The following is a 16,478-nucleotide window of genomic DNA, read 5'->3' on the forward strand; positions in this document are numbered from 1 at the left end:
AGAGGTGGATATGAGGACAAGTACCTGGGATATTACGACACGTAGTTGGGATATGAGGACACAGCTGGGATATGAGGACACGTAGTTGGGATATGAGGACACATAGCTGGGATATGAGGACATATAGCTGGGATATGAGGACACATAACTGGGATATGAGGACACATAACTGGGATATGAGGACACATAACTGGGATATGAGGACACATAACTGGGATATGAGGACACATAGTTGGGATATGAGGACACATAGTTGGGATATGAGGACACATAGCTGGGATATGAGGACAAGTACCGGAGGTGAGGACTGGTAACTGGTGTATAAGGACAATAAGTATAAGTATAAGGAGCTAGAATTTGAGGAGAAGGGCGCCTGACAGCTGAGTGGACAGCGCTTCGGATTCGTAGTCTTGAGGTTCCTGAGGTTCGATCCCCGGTGGAGGCGGAGACAAATGGACAAAAAGTTTCTTTCACCCTGATGACTCTGTTACCTAGCAGTAAATAGGTACCTGGGAGTTAGACAGCTGCTACGGGTTGCTTCCTGGGGATGTATAACAAAAAGGAGGCCTGGTCGAGGACCGGGCCGCGGGGACACTAAGCCCCGAAATCATCTCAAGATAGCCTCAAGATGAAGGCGAGATATGAAGACAAGGACCTGGGATATGAGGACAGAGAGCTGGGATATGACGGGAAGGAGCTGGGATACAGCGCCCAACCAATCGAGGATCGAACTCTGACCCTGTAAGAAGCGCGGCCAGTTAAACAGGTAAGATGCATGAGGTATCCAAATATAAGTTACCTGTGGGCGCAGGTAGAGTGCAATTCACCGAATTCCAATTAGCCAACCGTAATAACCCTGAAGCTTCCTTGACGAAGGCGCGGTCATTGAGCAGACTTGTGCGTGGTCACAGGTTCACGTAATTATAAGTAACTGCAGGAATTTGCATAATTTACATTTGGATTTAATTTATCCCTTGTGGGATCGTCCTGGCTGGCTGTGTGTGTGTGTGTGTGTGTGTGTGTGTGTGTGTGTGTGTGTGTGTGTGTGTGTGTGTGTGTGTGTGTGTGTCTGTGTTGGGCGTGTTTGTGCGTGAGGTTGGCTTTCGTATTCGTGCTTCTATCGTGTGAGGTTTCCACATACGTGCCCTTGAACTGTGTATCATACATAGTATATACATTAATACGTGTATGACATACAGACAGAATGACACCTCTCAACTTGCATAAAGAGGCGGGACCAAAGAGCAAGAGCTCGACCCCCGCAAGCACAATTGGGTGAGTACAAACACAAAATGCTTCATTTTACATAAGATATATTTTACATTACAAACTTCTAAATTGATCAGAATGATTGAATATACTTATTTTTGTGTGTGTGTAACTTGAGGTAAAGTAATATAGTGAAATAACCCAACCAACACTTTAAACAGGAATTCAGGTTTCAATTTGCAGGCGATGAGTCACAATAACGTGGCTAAAGTATGTTGACCAGACCACACACTAGAAGGTGAAGGGACGACGACGTTTCGGTCCGTCCTGGACCATTCTCAAGTCGACCATTCTCATCGACTTGAGAATGGTCCAGGACGGACCGAAACGTCGTCGTCCCTTCACCTTCTAGTGTGTGGTCTGGTCAACAGGTTTCAATTTACATGTGCTCGTAAATATATTATTTCTTGAGCTTACCATCGAGGTAAATATCACTAAGATCGTGTTTATTTTACTTGTCTAATTATCTTATGTTAATTATAGACTTCCTCGTCCCTAAACCCTCCGCCGCTCACTGATTTGATTTGATTTTGTTCATTATAGATTAATGTTTGGCCACCCTTTAGTCTGTCTTGTTGGCTGAGTTGTATTTGGTGTCTACTAGTTTGGTCACCTTCCGGTCAGGGAGGGGGAGAGTGACCCCCCTCACTTGGGTCAGGGAGGGGGAGAGTGACCCCCCTCTCTTGGGTCAGGGACGGGGAGAGTGACCCCCCTCACTTGGGTCAGGGACGGGGAGAGTGACCCCCCTCACTTGGGTCAGGGAGGGGGAGAGTGACCCCCCTCTCTTGGGTCAGGGAGGGGGTGAGTGACCCCCCTCACTTGGGTCAGGGAGGGGGTGAGTGACCCCCCTCACTTGGGTCAGGGAGGGGGTGAGTGACCCCCCTCTCTTGGGTCAGGGAGGGGGTGAGTGACCCCCCTCATCTGATAGGGGGGGGATCCTATACGGGTCTACAACTGAGTAAATTTAATGAGTTAGGATGAGTCAGGAATGTAGAGAATGGGAAGTTGGTAGCTCTCTGCTGGTGAGTGTGGGTGTGGGTGGTGGGTGTGGGTGGTGAGTGTGGGTGTGGGTGGTGAGTGTGGGTGTGGGTGGTGAGTGTGGGTGTGGATAGTGACTGTGGGTGTGGGTGGTGAGTGTGGGTGTGGGTGGTGAGTGTGGGTGTGGGTGGTGAGTGTGGGTGTGGGTGGTGAGTGTGGGTGTGGGTGGTGAGTGTGGGTGTGGATAGTGAATGTGGGGTAGAACCAATTATCAGGTAATATCCATTGGCTGCTGTCATCAATGTAACGACTCAAGATGAAAAGAGATTCTTAATAGCCAGTTGGAACGGGAGAAAATGGAGTGGGAGAACTGGAGGAGGGAGAGTGAGTAAGAGAAGGAGAGAGAGAGAGAGAGAGAGAGAGAGAGAGGAGGAAGAGAGTAGTGGAAGCAGAGAGAGAGAGATTTTAGTTGCTACCGACAAACACACACACACACACACACACACACACACACACACACACACACACACACACACACACACACACACACACACACATATATATATATATATATATATATATATATATATATATATATATATATATATATATATATAAATGCCATTACCACCCTCTATGTACTCTTCCCAAAATAGGTGTACTCTCAGTCATGTATGTACTCACCTAGTTGTGGTTGCGGGGGTTGAGCTCTGGCTTTTTGGTCCCGCCTCTCAACTGTCAATCGACTAGTGTACAGGTTCCTAAGCCTATTAGGCTTTTATCATATCTACACTTGAAGCTGTGTATGGAGTCAGCCTCCACCACATCACTGCCTAATGCATTCCATTTGTCAACTACTCTGGCACTAAAAAAAAAAAAAGATTAATGTCTCTATGGCTCATTTGGGGACTCAATTTCCACCTGAGTCCCTTAGTGCGTGTGCCCCTTGAGATAAATAGTCTGTCTTTATCTACCGTATCAATTCCTTTGAGAATCTTGTATGTGGTAATCATGTCCCCCCTCTAACTCTTCTATCTTCCAGTTTTAGTACTCTTAGTATATAATTTTTTATTACTTAGTACTTATTTTAGTACAGCCTTAGTACTCGTATAGTCATGTGTGTACTGTAATAGGCATGTGTGTACTCGTATAGGCATGTGTGTACTGTAATAGGCATGTGTGTACTCGTATAGGCATGTGTGTACTGTAATAGGCATGTGTGTACTGTAATAGGCATGTGTGTACTGTAATAGGCATGTGTGTACTGTAATAGACATGTGTGTACTCGTATAGGCATGTGTGTACTGTAATAGGCATGTGTGTACTCGTATAGGCATGTGTGTACTGTAATAGGCATGTGTGTACTCGAATAGGCATGTGTGTACTGTAATAGGCATGTGTGTACTGTAATAGGCATGTGTGTACTGTAATAGGCATGTGTGTACTGTAATAGGCATGTGTGTACTCGTATAGGCATGTGTGTACTGTAATAGGCATGTGTGTACTGTAATAGTCATGTGTGTACTGTAATAGACATGTGTGTACTCGTATAGGCATGTGTGTACTGTAATAGGCATGTGTATACTGTAATAGGCATGTGTGTACTCGTATAGGCATGTGTGTACTGTAATAGGCATGTGTGTACTGTAATAGGGATGTGTGTACTCGTATAGGCATGTGTGTACTCGTATAGGCATGTGTGTACTCTTATAGTCATGTGTGTACTCTTATAGTCATGTGTGTACTCGTATAGTCATGTGTGTACTCGTATAGGCATGTGTGTACTCGTATAGGCATGTGTGTACTCTTATAGTCATGTGTGTACTCTTATAGTCATGTGTGTACTCGTATAGTCATGTGTGTACTCGTATAGTCATGTGTGTACTCGTATAGTCATGTGTGTACTCGTATAGTCATGTGTGTACTGTAATAGGCATGTGTGTACTCGTATAGTCATGTGTGTACTGTAATAGGCATGTGTGTACTCTTATAGTCATGTGTGTACTCGTATAGGCATGTGTGTACTCATATAGTCATGTGTGTACTCTTATAGTCATGTGTGTACTCGTATAGGCATGTGTGTAATCTATCATGCGCGTAATCCTGATATTTAATCAATATCGGAGATATTTAATTTCAGTATTGACCCATGTCACTTGAATTGGCCGTGTCAGCGACGGCCTCGCTTCTTGCAAGGTCGGCGTTCGATCTTCGATGGGCCAAGTGGTTGGGAACTGTACGCTGTCCTCATGTCCCAGCTCTTAGTCTGTCTTCGTGTCCCAGCTCTTAGCCTGTCTTCGTGTCCCAGCTCTTATAGTCTGTCTTCGTGTTCTAGCTCTTAGTCTGAGTGACTAATTTTCACAGCTGCGTGGTATGTGTGTGTGTGTGTGTGGGATGGTGGTGGGGTGAGTGGGTGGGATTGAGTGTGGGAAGGTTGTAGTGAGTGTGGTTGAGTGAGGAGAGGCTTGGCGAGTATTTCTGCGTGCACGCATCACCACCACTAACGTCTCTGGCTCTGCCAGCAGTCACAACATAGTTGGTCCTGATGAATTAACGCCCGCGGCAGAAGCCTGAGGGTGATGAAAGCTGGAAAATTCTCGCGGAAAATATTAGTCGCTCGAACTGTTTTGAAGCCGTGACGTGTTCAACACCTGTTCCTTCCTGAACCGTGGCAGTGGTCCACCACAGGGAGTAAGAGGGGTTATCTTGAGATGATTTCGGGGCTTAGCGTCCCCGCGGCCCGGTCCTCGACCAGGCCTCCTTTTTGTTACAACACCCAGGAAGCAGCCCGTAGCAGTTGTTTAACTCCCGGGTACCTATTTACTGCTAGGTACCAGGGGCATCAGGGTGAAAGAAATATTTTGCCCATTTGTCTCCGCCTCCACCGGGGATCGAACGCGGAACCTCAGGACTGTGAATCCGAAGCGCTGTCCACCCAGCTGTTAGGCGCCCTGGGTGTGCTAATGTCTTCCTAATGACCCGTATCGTCGTATGGAAATTAGTGGAGGTGTTTCCTTCGACCTAAGGACACACACACACACACACACACACACACACACACACACACACACACACACACACACACACACACACACACACAAACACACGTCCCAGGCACCACTGGCCCCTTGTGCCTTGTGTGGCACTAGTTTGCATCTTGACACACCACACACTAGGGGGAGGAAGACTAATTCGTGTTAGATGCTCAGCTTCCCTTAGTGTATTGGTAACTAGTGTATGGGTAATCTACACAACTGTAAATTAAGTGTTAAATATAATAAAAACAACTTGATATTTTTCTTCAAATGGCATTGCGTGAGTTTAGCGAACATGTCAGAACCTATTAGGCACTCTGAGAACGATTATTTATCTACTGTTATGAAGCTTCATTACTTTACATTTGCTCGAGTTAAGCTCTAGTAGCCACTTGAGGGGCAATTTCCTCAGTATTCCAAGTCATCTTGTATGTTCTCTTCTTAATCTTCTGTCCTCTTACCATCTCTTCTCCGCTTCCCCTCCTCTCCATGCCTGCTACTCTTCCTCTCCCTTCCTCATCTCTCCAACGTTCATCTCCCATGATGCATCAGGCGGAGTGTTATGACGTCAGAAAAATTGGATCATTTATTTTTCCCCTGTAAGGTATATACCGCTATCAGCTGGCTCCATCCTTGTGTTCCAGAGCTCTGTTTGTGTTCGCGTTTGGCATTCACTCTGTCACTCTTTATTTTTAAATATATACCTAATTATAATGACGAGTTTTTTTTACTAAGCATCCACGGCCATAATATGTATTCACCTAGTTGTGCTTGCGGGGGTTGAGCTCTGCTCTTTCGGCCCGCCTCTCAACTGTCAATCAACTGTTACTAACTCCTATTTTTTCTTCTCCCCACCACACACCCCCACCTCCCAGGAAGCAGCCCATGACAGCTGACTAACTCCCAGATACCTATTTACTGCTAGGTAACAAGGGCATTAGGGTGAAAGAAACTCTGCCCATTGTTTCTCGCCGGCGCCCGGGATCGAACCCGGGACCACAGGATCACGCGTCCAGTGTGCTGTCTGCTCAGCCACCGGCCCCCTATGGGTGGGGTGGCACACACACACACACACACACACACACACACACACACACACACACACACACACACACACACACACACACACACACACACACACTTATAATTAGAGCCCAGTAGGCTCAGGAATCTGTACATCAGTTGATTGACGGTTGAGAGGCGGGACCAAAGAGCCAGAGTTCAACCCCCGCAAACACAAATAGGTGCAGTACACATTCATAGCATGCCGCCCAGAACAGCTGACTCCCAGCTACCTATTTACTACATACATATTACATACATACATACTATTTACTACATACATACATACTATTTACTACATACATACATACTATTTACTACATACCTATATCACTACGTTGCTGTTGTTAAAGACCCGCTACCCGGAACAAACAGTTCCAAGCAGCACGGGCTATGGTGAGCCCGTATTTTATATCACTACATACTGGTACTCTGCACCAAACAGTATAAGTACTAGCACTACAGGAGGCTGGGGTCACAGAGTATACTCGAAATCCCTGTATCTCTCATATATATATATATATATATATATATATATATATATATATATATATATATATATATATATATATATATATATATATATATATATATATATGTCGTACCTAGTAGCCAGAACGCACTTCTCAGCCTACTATGCAAGGCCCGATTTGCCTAATAAGCCAAGTTTTCCTGAATTAATATATTTTCTCTAATTTTTTTCTTATGAAATGATAAAGCTACCCATTTCATTATGTATGAGGTCAATTTTATTTTATTGGAGGTAAAATTAACGTAGATATATGACCGAACCTAACCAACCCTACCTAACCTAACCTAACCTATCTTTATAGGTTAGGTTAGGTTAGGTAGCCGGAAAAGTTAGGTTAGGTTAGGTTAGGTAGGTTAGGTAGTCGAAAAAACATTAATTCATGAAAACTTGGCTTATTAGGCAAATCGGGCCTTGCATAGTAGGCTGAGAAGTGCGTTCTGGCTACTAGGTACGACATATATATATATATATATATATATATATATATATATATATATGTGTGTGTGTGGTTCGTATAATGATGTGATGTATATATATATACGTCTTAGGACAGTCTTGTGTATAATGATACGATGTGTATTGCCTTAGTCTAGTGTATAATGATAGAACTTGGCTTGCAATAAGATGCAGTGATCAATGTCTGCAAAGCAGGCTTACCAAAGATAATATTTGGATTGGGTGAGAGTGTTTGGGAGGTGATTACTGAAGTGCCCCGACACACCTGGGGGTGTCCCCCCCCCCCTCCCCCAGGTGCTGCTGCTGCTGGTTACACACGGCTAATTATACCCACCCAGGGTAACCACACTAATTATACCCACCCAGGGTAACCACACTAATTATACCCACCCAGGGTAACCACACTAATTATACCCACCCGAGGTATTCACACTAATTATACCCACCCAGGGTAACCACACTAATTATACCCACCCGAGGTATTCACACTAATTATGCGAGTATGCTCGTCCTCTCCCTCCTACTCCTCCAGTAGCTTTGGAGGAGTAGGACGAGATCCTCCTTTTTCCCCTACCCACCCACCCCTCCACACACACACACACACACACACACACACACACACACACACACACACACACACACACACACACACACGCACGCACGCACACAAACACACACACACACACACACACACACACACACACACACACACACACCATCCCTGCTCTTAATCAACGTAATGCCTCCCAAAAAATCAGATCCTTTACATCAAGACAAACTGCACCTCTCTCTCTCCAATCAGAACGAACATGTAATTATTCAAAGCCTACTTAATTACCATTAGTAGGCTGCTTGTGTGTCGGTCGAGACCAGTGTGTGTGTGTGTGTGTGTGTACTCACCTAATTGTACTCACCTAATTGTGCTTGCGGGGGTTGAGCTCTGGCTCTTTGGTCCCGCCTCTCAACCGTCAATCAACTGGTGTACAGATTCCTGAGCCTATTGGGCTCTATCATATCTACATTTGAAACTGTGTATGGAGTCAGCCTCCACCACATCACTTCCTAATGCATTCCATTTGCTAACTACTCTGACTGACTACTACTACTCTGTGTGTGTGTGTGTGTGTGTATTCACCTAGTTGTATTCACCTAGTTGTGTTTGCGGGGGTTGAGATTTGCTCTTTCGCCCCGCCTCTCAACTGTCAATCAACTGTTTCTGATCACACACAGTCAATCAACTGTGTGTGTGTGTGTGTGTGTTTACTCTCCGTGCCTGCAAGGTCGAGCTATTAGCTCTTGAACTCCGCCTTTCGAACCGTCGGTTGTCTAATGTTCTGACTCCCTATCTATTTCCATTGCCTCTTATCATGTTTACAAGCACACGTTTTCCGGGTGTCGTTGACAGCGGGGCCTCGAGCAACAGGTGAGAGCCCCGGGGAGCTGAGCGCCTCACCCCTGACACTGGGAGGCTGTCATCTCATCCACATCAACACTTCATACATGTCATCTCCTCATTAGCCTTTTTTAATGTCAGTTTGCATTTCTTATCGGCGCTTGTAGTGGGTAGATTGTTGACTGAGAGGGGGTACAGGAACGTGGGTACAGGAGCGTGGGGTGGGCATCACACCAAGTCTATTATTGGAAGGTTATGTAAACAGGGCAAACTACAGTTAAATACAACAGTTCGTAGTACAGTACTCGACTACAGTGCTGTAGTCAACACTATACACCATCTGCGAGGCTGTAGTATGAAATACACTCATAAAAATGAAAGCCCATAGAACTGACAGCTGTGTTATGAGGGAATGTTGAGAGAGCTAAACCTCACGAGGAAAAGAGGTGTGTGTGTTATGAGGCCAGGTTGAAGGCACTATAAACCTCACAACCTCACAAGATAATGAATTGTATAATGAGCAGGACAAGGAGACGCAGTTCAGCTTAAGGTGAGAGGTGAGAGAGAGGACGGAGGGAGAAACTGGATAACCAAATGAGGGAAGGAGCAAGGAAGCACAGTAGTCTTATGTTTCGTCCAGGACGTGAGTGAATGAAGCGGTGAATGGTGTGAGTGAATGAAGCGGTTAATGGTGTGAGTGAATGAAGCGGTGAATGGTGTGAGTCTGTGTACCAGACTCGTAGGAAAATGGTGGGGGCCCAAGAGCTTGCATCTCACAGTGACAAGTTGAAGTGAGAGAGGCGATTGTCAGTCTGAGAGGGACAGAGAGAAGGAGAGGGAGACAGAGAGAGGGAGACAGATAGAGAGAGAGTGGATGAAAGACAGACAGAAAATACATGAGGAAAAACATGAGGACTAAAATAGTGCGGGCGGATGAATGTCTCCCCTCACTCACTCACTCACTCACTCACTCACTCACTCACTCACTCACCTCATCGCGGTACAAACAATTCACTACAGATACCTCGCCTCCCCCCTCACCCCCCTGTCTTAGCCTCATCATCTACACACTGCCCGCCATCCATGTGTCATTCATGGCGCCATCCATGGCGCCATCCATGGTGTCATTCATGGTGCCATCCATGGTGCCATCCATGTGTCATCCATGGTGCCATCCATGGCGCCAGCATGGCTACACGTGGTGGGTACCGACGTTGTGTTACCATGTAACTCCGGTGTTAAGACTGTGCTTCGTCCACTCACAGGGACTCTAATTGGCCCTTAACTTCCTTGTTCCCTGTAACAACCTCCCTCCTAGACTCTCCTTACGGATTGGGCGAGTCCCTTACAAAATTGCGACGTATTAGATGAGAGAAATGGAGTGGGAAAACCTCCATTACTTTAAAAAAATTTGTCATTAAACTTCTATCAAGCCATTTGTCTCCCCCCATTGTTGTTCCGTGTCAGTTCTCTCTGTAATGAGGCAGCATTATGTAGGCCGTTTCGTCTCTTGCCTTTCTCATACATGTTTGATCACCAGCAAACACTGCCATCCGGGCTCCTCAGGGAGGTAGTTGGCTTATGACAGTGACTGTGGTGACCCAGCTTCCTCTCTCACTAAATCCATCGATTTCTGTTTGGTTCTCTTGTTACATGGTCGGCGTTCGATTCCCGACTGTCCAAGTGGTTAGGCACCGGTCTTTACCCCCCCCACCCCCCGTCTTCCTGTCTCAGCTTCTTGTCCTCATATATCAGGTCCTTGTCCTCATATCCGTGCTCTTTGCCCATCTGTCCCTTCTAAGTGATATATCAGGCTTAACGTTTTCTTCTGATAATTAACCTGTCAATCGATGATAGTGTGTGTGTGTGTGTGTGTGTGTGTGTGTGTGTGTGTGTGTGTGTGTGTGTGTGTGTGTGTGTGTGTGTGTGTAATCATCTAGTTGTGTTTGCGGGGGTTGAGCTCTGGCTCTTTGAGAGAGAGAGAGACGATAGTTTTACAAGAGAAGAGCTTAGCAACAGCGAAATGTGACACACCAACAACCCTATCAACACCTCTGGCATCTCTGTCTGTCAACACCACTGGCGTCTCTGCCTGTCAACACCTCTGGCATCTCTGCCTCTCAACACCATTGGCGTCTCTGCCTGTCAACACCACTGGCGTCTCTGCCTGTCAACACCTCTGGCATCTCTGCCTCTCAACACCATTGGCGTGTCTGCCTGTCAACACCTCTGGCATCTCTGCCTGTCAACACCATTGGCGTGTCTGCCTGTCAACACCACTGGCGTCTCTGCCTGTCAACAACTCTGGCATCTCTGCCTGTCAACAACACTGGCGTGTCTGCCTGTCAACACCACTGGCGTCTCTGCCTGTCAACACCACTGGCGTGTCTGCCTGTCAACACCACTGGCGTCTCTGCCTGTCAACACCATTGGCGTGTCTGCCTGTCAACACCACTGGCGTCTCTGCCTGTCAACAACTCTGGCATCTCTGCCTGTCAACACCACTGGCGTGTCTGCCTGTCAACACCACTGGCGTCTATGCCTGTCAACACCTCTGGCATCTCTGCCTGTCAACACCACTGGCGTCTCTGCCTGTCAACACCTCTGGCATCTCTGCCTGTCAACACCATTGGCGTGTCTGCCTGTCAACACCACTGGCGTCTCTGCCTGTCAACAACTCTGGCATCTCTGCCTGTCAACACCACTGGCGTGTCTGCCTGTCAACACCACTGGCGTCTCTGCCTGTCAACACCTCTGGCATCTCTGCCTGTCAACACCACTGGCGTGTCTGCCTGTCAACACCACTGGCGTCTCTGCATGTCAACAACTCTGGCATCTCTGCCTGTCAACACCACTGGCATCTCTGCCTGTCAACACCACTGGCATCTCTGCCTGTCAACACCACTGGCGTCTCTGCCTGTCAGCACCTCTGGCATCTCTGCCTCTCAACACCATTGGCGTGTCTGCCTGTCAACACCACTGGCATCTCTGCCTGTCAACACCACTGGCATCTCTGCCTGTCAGCACCTCTGGCATCTCTGCCTCTCAACACCATTGGCGTGTCTGCCTGTCAACACCACTGGCATCTCTGCCTCTCAACACCACTGGCATCTCTGCCTGTCAGCACCTCTGGCGTCTCTGCCTGTCAACAACTCTGGCATCTCTGCCTGTCAACACCACTGGCGTGTCTGCCTGTCAACACCACTGTCGTCTCTGCCTGTCAACACCTCTGGCATCTCTGCCTGTCAACACCACTGGCATCTCTGCCTGTCAGCACCTCTGGCATCTCTGCCTCTCAACACCATTGGCGTGTCTGCCTGTCAACACCACTGGCATCTCTGCCTGTCAACACCACTGGCGTCTCTGCCTGCCAACACCTTCAGCAACTCTCCCTGCAACAGGGTCACACAGAGGTGTCTATCACACCATACAATATGTGCAACATACACACGTCACCTGCAACATATGCGAGGCTTAACAAGCGACACTCGGGCCGACCTTGTAACACATGAAACATTCAAGAACAACCCCTGCCTTTCCCAGTGACCAATTCCAAGTCCTCGCTTACCAGGCAGTTACACCCAGGCCTACAAGCACCACCAACACCCACATGTGTGTATATACACACCTCTTCTAGGTGTATATATATATATACTTACACCACCCAGGTGGTTGGTGTGTGCATTAATACATGTAATACTAGTATACTGACCAGTAATCAGGTGGTTAGTGTGGTTCAGTGGTTAATGAGCCACTTGAGGCTGTTAGCAGCTCTTGTGTCCATCACCAGACCAACTGTTGGGGTCTGGTGTATTGTGGCGTCTCTGTGTTCCTCGCTGTGTGTTGCTGCTCTTTATGTAGCTGCTTTACATACCTCTCTGTGCTGCTGTGTTAGCTGTAGCTACTCTGTGTACCTCTGTGTTACCTGTTACCTGACCCGAGTGCTCCCGCCGGCTGTGGTGTGAACGATGTTGCTAGTTTTCTCACACAGTTTCGTTTATACGTTAACAATGGCGTTGAGACGTTTCCGTTTGGTTTAGTACATCTCCCTTTTCTCCTCGACGCCCGGCTGGAGGTGGAGCAGGCCGGACCCCTCAACTTGCCACTCCGTTCATAATGCAACTGTTTTGAGTTACCAGAAATGTACGCACCCAAACAACCCCCTTAACCCATCAAGTAAGAATGGCTAGACAACGTCAGTTTTGCGGTGGTTTAACTTGTATTAACACGTTGCAATTGCAATGGTTAGAATCGAGGTATTAAGAGCCGGGTTGTTTATAACTTACTCTTAACCACCGACAAGTCCCAATTAGGTTGAAATAGCTTGTTAGGCTCAATTAGTTTTAAAGGAGTTAGGCTAATACAACTAATCAATGGCGTTTGGGTAATTATCTCCAAATGATTATTTTATGGATTTGTAGTGATTCTTTTGGGTGGCTCAGGTGTAGGGTATTTATGTGTTTCAGTGGACGCCATTGTTGTAAAAAATATTATACGTTGTTAATTAAAATTTGCGAGCTGATTAATATTCACGTGTGATGATGCCAGTTAGTGTTTAATGGGTTTTGTGTGAGGCATTCCTCTCTCTCTCTCTCTCTCTCTCTCTCTCTCTCTCTCTCTCTCTCTCTCTCTCTCTCTCTCTCTCTCTCTCTCTCTCTCTCTCTCTCTCTCGCTGGGACAGCAAGTGGGAAGGACGGACAAAGGGAGAGAGGCGGAGAAGGAGACGGAGGGAGAGGGAAGAGAGAATTGTGCACATGGGAGCGGGGGGGGAGAGAGAGCGAGAGAGAGAGCGAGAGAGAGAGAGAGAGAGAGAGAGAGAGAGAGAGAGAGAGAGAGAGAGAGAGAGAGAGAGAGAGAGAGAGACACAGAGACAGAGACAGACAGATGGAGACCCGGGCAACGCTGGGGATTGCCCGTCTGATATTAAATAGTTGAATTCGCATTTTGTATTTTGTGGAAAACAAGCTGATTTGGACGTTCTGGCCTTGTAATTACCTGTATTTTTTGTTAAGCTATTAAGAAAGGATAATTCTTCGTGTTGAAATTGGCACATACAGAGTTTTGTTCCTTAACAAATTATCAAAGTCTTTGATTTGCAAATTGCAAGATTTGTTGCGTTTTCAGCATTAAAACACACGACTATTTGGGTACAGTTTATAAACAGGTGATTTGGTGTCGTTAATGGGTGATTTGTATACATTTGGCTACGCCAACCTCCTTCTTTAACGTTCACTGCCTGGGGAACCCCACAGCTTCCTGGCCCCAGATTCACGAAGCAGTTACGCAAGCACTTACGAACCTGTACATCTTTTCTCAATCTTTGGCGGCTTTGTTTACAATTATTAAACAGTTAATGAGCTCCGAAGCACCTGGAGGCTGTTTATAACAATAACAACAGTTGATTGGGAAGTTTTCATGCTTGTAAACTGTTTAATAAATGTAACCAAATCCGTCAAAGATTGAGGAAAGATGGACACGTTCGTAGCTGCTTGAGTAACTGCTTCGTGAATCTGGCACCTGGTTATTGGTGTTAGCAGGTTAATTACGTCTGAATGCTGCTGTTGCTGCTACTTGCATTCCACGTAGTCATTCCCGTGTTGAAGCCTCCCACGTAACATCTCCCATGCTGAAGCTTTACTTACACTCCTACGTAGTCACTCCTGTTGAAGCTCCCACAGACACACCATTTAACGACTCCCGCGTTAAAACTCCAATATATAATACTATACATTATTCAGCTTGTACCATCAAACCCATTCCCGTCTTTAACCAACCTCCCCCCCCCCCCTTTTCAAAAAAAATCTGCTGTCATTGTATATAAAAAATTTTGATTGGCTCATCAGATGGGCGTCGATCGTGCTGTTAAACGACCTTCATTACCCCTTTGTCAGACTACCTGGTCGTTAATTTGTTGTGGCTGGTCGGACGCCATTTTTAATGCACTGTGAAAACACCAATTATGAGCAACTGGGATTCAATTTCAGCATTAAACAATATTTCTTAACCTCGGTTCAGTGCCCCCGTATACTGTTGCTGCATACTATATATGTATACTATAAGTCCCGCGTGCGCTGCAAGCTCATGTATATTTTAAAGTATGCCTGCATATGTGTGCACAGCTGGAATGCCTACATGTGCACAGCAAACCGGTCTTGCGCACCGGCTGTCAACCTGAAAAGTTGTAAGAATTTAATCTTTTGTCGCTAAGTCTAGTTTTCCATTTTTGTTTTCGCAGTCGTGAAGACTTTATTAGAGTGCAAAGGTAGGTATTACTCGCTAATTACGCAACACTACGCCTCTTGGCGTAATACGCTGGGACCAGATTCACGAAAGCACTTACTAACCTGTACATCTTTTCTCAATCTTTGGCGGCTTTGTTTACAATTATTAAACAGTTAATGAGCTCCGAAGCACCAGGAGGCTGTTTCTAACAATAACAACAGTTGATTGGGAAGTTTTCATGTTTGTAAACTGTTTAATAAATGTAACCAAAGCCGTCAAAGATTGAGGAAAGATGTACACGTTCGTAAGTACTTGTGTAAGTGCTTTCATGACTCTGGCCCCAGATTAGTCGCTGGAGAGTTCGCGTTGGGTATGTTGTCCTGATCGTGTTGTGAGCGAGATGACGTCTGGTGGTATACGCCTGGTTATATCGGGCTTTAAGGCTGAAATACACCTGGTTATGTCCGGCTTTAAGGCTGAAATACACCTGGTTATGTCCGGCTTTAAGGCTAAAATACACCTGGTTATGTCCGGATTTAAGACTGAAATACACCTGGTTATGTCCGGCTTTAAGGCTGAAATACACCTGGTTATGTCCGGCTTTAAGGCTGAAATACACTTGGTTATATCGGGCTTTAAGTCTAATATACACCTGGTTATATCGGGCTTTAAGACTGATATACACCTGGTTATATCGGGCTTTAAGGCTGATATACACCTGGTTATATCGGGCTTTAAGTCTAATATACACCTGGTTATATCGGGCTTTAAGGCTGATATACATCTGGCTATGTAAAATCCCTGACACACATGGTCTCTGACGTACACGGCAAAGATACATATATAGAAGTTCACTTCTCCGGTGAAACTCACTTCACCGGAGAAGAGAGGTCACGTTGTGAGAGATGAGGTCACATTGTGAGAGGTGAGGTCACATTGTGAGAGATGAGGTCACATTGTGAGAGATGAGGTCACATTGTGAGAGATGAGGTCACATTGTGAGAGATGAGGTCACGTTGTGAGAGATGAGGTCACGTTGTGAGAGATGAGGTCACGTTGTGAGAGGTGAGGTCACATTGTGAGAGGTGAGGTCACGTTGTGAGAGGTGAGGTCACATTGTGAGAGGTGAGGTCACGTTGTGAGAGATGAGGTCACGTTGTGAGAGATGAGGTCACATTGTGAGAGATGAGGTCACATTGTGAGAGGTGAGGTCTAAATTTCAAAAGAACTGCACTAAAGTCTAGTATACATACATCCGGCTAGGGAGCCGGTCGGCCGAGCGGACAGCACGCTGGACTTGTGATCCTGTGGTCCTGGGTTCGATCCCAGGCACCGGCGAGAAACATTGGGCAGAGTTTCTTTCACCCTATGCCCCTGTTACCTAGCAGTAAAATAGGTACCTGGGTGTTAGTCAGCTGTCACGGGCTGGTTCCTGGGGGTGGAGGCCTGGTCGAGGACCGGGCCGCGGGGACACTAAAAAGCCCCGAAATCATCTCAAGATAATCATCTCAAGATAATACATATTCATAAA

Source organism: Procambarus clarkii, chromosome 89 (assembly GCF_040958095.1).
Source record: "Procambarus clarkii isolate CNS0578487 chromosome 89, FALCON_Pclarkii_2.0, whole genome shotgun sequence".
Classification (NCBI taxonomy): domain Eukaryota; kingdom Metazoa; phylum Arthropoda; class Malacostraca; order Decapoda; family Cambaridae; genus Procambarus; species Procambarus clarkii.